The sequence below is a fragment of the Sinocyclocheilus anshuiensis genome, unplaced genomic scaffold (genome assembly GCF_001515605.1).
Source record: "Sinocyclocheilus anshuiensis isolate Anshui unplaced genomic scaffold, SAMN03320099.WGS_v1.1 scaffold1000, whole genome shotgun sequence".
Classification (NCBI taxonomy): domain Eukaryota; kingdom Metazoa; phylum Chordata; class Actinopteri; order Cypriniformes; family Cyprinidae; genus Sinocyclocheilus; species Sinocyclocheilus anshuiensis.
The window spans coordinates 191,450-197,291 of record NW_015552600.1 but is presented as its reverse complement, the minus strand read 5'-3'; the positions used below and the strand labels follow the sequence as shown (position 1 = coordinate 197,291).

Genomic DNA, 5,842 nt, shown 5'->3' with positions numbered 1-5,842 from the left:
AGAAACAAATTCATTTTGAGAAAACAAAATATGTACTGTAATCAGAATGTACAGATGAAAATAGATAAAGTACAATAAAAGATACATTTAAATATGTTTTTTTTTTTTGTCCCACTAGTCTGAATGAAGACATGTTCTTGAAGCAAAATAGACTAAAATCTCAAAATTGACCACTGCACAAAACGGTTTTGCCTGTAGCATCTTGCCTTAAAAACATTAAATTTGATTCTAATAACTAGGCATCAGTTTTTATTTTAAAAAACCTGTATAACCTATAGATTATATCCAAACAAGCAGCTTTGCTTTCACATTTACAGCTGTGTTTTTGCATTTTATGTCATAAACAAGCTGGAGTGTAAAGTAAATTATAGTCATTCTGGTGTTTCTCAGAAGGACAGCCGGTGCTAGTTACTGATCCAGTGATGTCCTGGAATAAAGCTCAGAATTACTGCAGAGAAAACTACACAGACTTGTTCACCATCAGGAACATGGATGTGAATCTACAGCTGACCAAGATGATTCAAGATTACACGTGCGCCTGGATCGGTCTGTTCAGAGACTCGTGGACGTGGTCCGATCAGACCAACACAAGCTCTTCTCTGCGATGGGCCTTAGGACAGCCGGATAACTCGTTTGGTCGAGACTCGTGTGCTGCTTTAGATTACGATGGTCAGATTGCTGATGAAAGCTGCTCAAGACTGTATTACTTCTTATGTCAGACAAGTATGGTGTTATTTAAATCATTTTATTTTTTGTTGTTGCTTTATTGTCTAGTTTCACGTATTTTCAAGCCATAAAATCCTCATTTAAAATGAAATCAGATACATTTAATGATATTCAATAACTAATAAATCCCATTAAAATATTTAATCTGAAAGACTTTTTTTTTTTCAGAATTCAAAATTCAGCATCAAATTCAAAGGCTTTGATGTAATAACTATATTAGACAAAAAGTTTAAACGATTAAGTAATGTATATACAATACATACAGTAAACATATTCATACAGAAACATTCTGGAAAAAAAAAAACTTGCAGAGACATCTGAAATTTGGAGTGATGCTGCAAGTGAATCATGAACTTATGCAATATGAACTTGTGCACAAATAAAAATGGTGCATTTTTACCTGCCAAAGTTTAAACAGAATATTCACATTGCACATTTGAACATCTGAATTAACGTTCATTATTCATCAACCCTGAAATTAATGTAATCTTCACAAATTTTCAATATAAATCACTGAGCCCTCTTCATATGTCAAAACATTCACTGTGCAGCCATCTTGTGTTCAAAGTGATAGTAATCATCTGTATTTGCATTTTTCCCCACATATTTTCTTTCCACAGTACGGGTGAAGCATCAGATATTAAGACTGGAGGTGAAAGCAGGAGATAATGTCAATGATCCAGCCATTACAACCACTGTGTTGAATAAGGTGAGCTACATACTACAGCCATCTTTCTTGCCTTGCTAACCCTGTTACACAGTTCTGTAGATTTTTTTTAATTATTCTAAATTAACCAATTTTTTCCAACTAATTTTTTTTATGCTTTGACCATAAAAAATACTTTCATTGGTGTAATCTAAACTTGATTCAGTGCGGTGTTATTTTAGTATCATTTAGATACGTTTTTTTAAAGGGGTCATGAACTGCCTATGTTTTTTATTTTGTACTGTTCTCTGAGGTCCACTTATAATCAGGGTGCAAATTACGGGGGTGTTTGGGGTGTCTGACCTCCCTAAAGAAGGCTTGATCCCCCCTGATGGACGTCAAAACTAGATGTAGGGGGGGTCAGATAGAAAGTAGGCTAGCCTATGCATAATATGGAGATTTACTTGTAAATATTAATATGTATTTATATAGCTCTGACTGATTTTAAAAATGTAATTTTGGCAGCCCCTGAAATGGATCGTACTGACATTACCTGAGCGGTTGAAGAATATGCTACAGCGCTCATTCAAAGACGTGCATTTATTGCTTGGACGGAGCAAAGAACACCTGAAATTCATGTGCAGATTCAGTCGAGAGATAGTTTACCCTCTTCAACTTAATGCTGTTGAACTGAATTTACGGAGAAAACTATTTGCTAAAATAACCACAACATTAACAGCAACGCTAAACTACAAGCGTGTGGTAGTAACTTTTTCACTACTACACGCTTGTTGTTTAGCATTGCTGTTAATGTTGTGGTTATTTTAGCAAATAGTTTTCTCCGTAAATTCAGTTCAACAGCATTAAGTTGTCAGATGCGTATGAAAGTTGCACGTGTTACTATAACAAACACTGCGTGTTTTCTTTCAGAATCATCACTGGCATTTAGAAAGACAAAAATAGGTTACTTCAAAGTTTTTACCTACAGTAAAAATGAAGATAAGGTGTGAATATTTAAATTTTAGACACATTGTCAGTAATTTCGGCAACAAAATAAGTAGAACTGTTGTGCATCTCTGATCAACCCACAGAATCCACGTTTTTAAACAAATCGACTGAATCAATGATTCAGTGAGCCATTCATAAAGGCACTCACTTGCTTCGTTTCTGAATTATTCAGCCATTTGAATGAATCGATTGAATGAATGACTGAATCTTTCACTTATTAAGACTTGTGGGATTTGTCACCACCTACTGGCGCTTTTAGTTTTATATTTAGAGTATAGTTTCTTTTTAAAAAATAATGTTATATTTCACTAGCCTATTTATTTGTATTTTTGTATATTGAATTAAAATATTTATTTCTAAAGCTATTTATATTTCCTTGTAAAGCTACTTTTTGTAATGTCTATGCAGTGTTCTTTTTTAATTAACAAAATAACTATTATCTTTAATAACAACTTTATCTTTAATTAATTGGCACATGATGTGCATGTTAATTAATTAATCTTATTAATTTGAGATTATTTTGATTAATTAATTGGCACATGATGTGCATGTTAATTAATTAATCTTATTAATTTGAGATTATTTTGATTAATTAATTGGCACATTATTTAATTAATTAGATTTTTTTTTTTTAAACAATCACTTGACAGCCCTATTTAAAACATATGAAATACAGCCCTCCCCCCCCAAAAAAATCTTCTGACCAAGAAAAAAGTTATGAGAACATTCAGATATTGTTTTCATAAGTTAATAGGAACATATAAAACATTCTTAGAACATGTTGTTTAGCTGGGCATTCGTGTTACTTCATGAAGCACATTTTACGCTACCTGGCAGAACACTTATACAAATAAATTTAATAACTTAAGTCAGTAAGCATCCTGATAATTCATATATGGTAAGAATATTGTTGAGCTATAAAGAGGCTCGGGTCTCCGAACAGAAGATGTGTAATGCAGATGCCATCAGAGACTCATCATATAAATGAATTTAACGGTTGTAATCCTCAGGTCCAGCAGAAACTGCGAGAGCAGGGAATAGCAGCGGATGTGAAGATATCGTGGCGGCAGCAGCCGAACGGAATGGTGTTGCAAAAACATACGAACGGTTCGACAGGCACAGACAAAGAACTCTGAGAGTAACGACTGATTTAATATTACCAGTGACAAACTTCAATAGTGTACTTCAGATTCGTAGTGTATAATATGTAATGTTTAGAGTGAAGGTTAAAAAAGGTTAAAAAGTTCATTAATTGTAGTTGACTGACATCAGAGCAAATTAATTAAATACATGTTTTACAGATTTTTACAATAGGTGGCACATGTGATTGTTTGAATGAGTGTGAATTACACTACAATTGTTTCATTTCAGATTCGTACACTGCAAACATTATTTTCTTAGTGTTTTGTCTTGTTTTCTGGTACAAAAACCTAAACATTCTTAAATCAAGATACATTTACTTCAGAAGTAAAATGACTTAAGATATTAAGTGTTCTTAAAAAAAAAAGATTAAAAATCCATCAATGAGCTCAGAAATATAAATGAATACTTTCCGTACCCACTGTATATATATATGTATATATATATATATATATATATATATATTATTCCTGAAAACAACACATAATATTATATGTAATTTTACCTCTAAAATGAATGCATCTTGATTTAAGAATTTTAACATATTTGTAATGGAAAACAAAACAAAAACATAAGAAAAACTTTTTTTTTTTTTTGCAGTGTGCAGTTTATTTTATTTGTATTGTTTTAAATATGCTTTATTTTGATTCAGGCTTTTATTTTCCCTAATCTTGTCTACATGTCAATAAAGTATTGTGTGAGCTGACCAGAAGTGGAGCTCCTATTATTATTATTATTTTTTTTCATTGATATTGATGATTGTATTAGTAATGAGAAATGTTTTATATTTGTGTTGAGAGTCCAGCATTGGTGGATTTGTTTGTCACATCAAGCAGATACACCAACATCCAATCAATGCACTAAAATATGGTGGCTGGCATGGATGTGCAGCTATAAAGCACACCGTCCTTTAGCTGTCAGTGTGGAGCACTTTGTTGACTGAAATCTGAGCCGTTTCTCTTTGAGGAGTCACTCATATAGACACATTATTCAAAATACTGCCACCTATCATTAAAAGATGAGCTACAAATGAGAATAACGCAAGCAGTGTCTCTCATATGAATTACCTGGTTATTAGACATTTGAGTCAGGTTCACCAGGACCTTTAGTCAAATATGCACAGAATGTCATGAAAATGGCCTCTGATTAGCCTAGACCAAAGACAAAGCTTTGAGTCGAAGGAAAGTTCAAGAGTTTAATGTGTTTTTCTGCAACTTTAGATCGGACATCAAGCTGCATTGCAAAACAGTACAAAAATTATTTATTGTACATGTGAATGAAAATATCAGTATTAGTATTACTATGAACGGCATCGGCACAACAATATGAGAAATGATTGAGTGTGTTGTTTCCAAATGTTTTTTTTAATGTCGTCTGGGTTTTTAATTTATACTGCATCTATACTAAAAGTGAACTTAAAGGTATACTGATAGTTTACTAATTAAATAGTTGTAGCATTTTAGGACACTTTGAAGTATAGTCTCAGTAAACTACTAGATTAGTAGTTTTATACTGCAAGTATACTCGTAAGTTTTCTTTAAGTGAACTTTACATCATACTTTAAGTATACTACTATGTCCCTATTTAGGTATTAATTTGTATATATTTTGTTATATGAATATCTGAACATACAAACATCAAAAGAACAGGGTATCTGCTTGTAAACAAAAACCTTTTATTCTAGCTTCATGCATTCTTTTTTTATAAATACTTGAATGTGGGTAAGTTTTATAAATAAAAAAATAAAGAAATAAACAACCAAATATGCCCTAATCCCTTCAAAGGGTTTACCCTCCGGAGTGAGAGCTTCGAAGGGTTGAAGGGTGTAGGGGACCAAACAACTCCGGAGTGAGAACTTCGAAGGGTGTAGGGGAACTGTTTCTTGAAGTGCCCTTCTGTGTCATCATCACGTGCCCACACTTTGAAGTGGCCAGTTTTGACCACTTCGGTTTGGAACGACCCTTCAATATGGTGGCCATGATTGTTTTCACTCCGCAGTGCCCTTCAGAGGGCGATATATCCCGTTTGGAACACACTGTACATGTGGAAGCATTTTTTGGAAATTCTGTACAGAAGATGTGTAATAGCGGCCCCTACCATATAACAATGAAAACACAGATTCTCGGAGCACAAGTATAGCTCAAATATATTTAGACTTTTTCTAGTCAAGTATACTTAAATGTCATTTTAAGTATATTTCTGAGAAGTACATAGCACGTAGACTGAAAGTATATAAAAAGTAGACAAAGTATACCTTCCTATTTTTTTGTTTAAAATAAGTATACTAATAGCACACTTGAATAAACTTATTTTTCGTAAGGG

General features: G+C 32.9%; 1 pseudogene; it reads left to right on the top strand.

Annotated features, from left to right (window-relative positions):
• The first annotated feature begins 422 nt into the window (after window positions 1-422).
• LOC107665747 (macrophage mannose receptor 1-like) overlaps window positions 423-5,842 on the top strand; it is a 19,032-nt pseudogene continuing 13,612 nt past the window's right edge.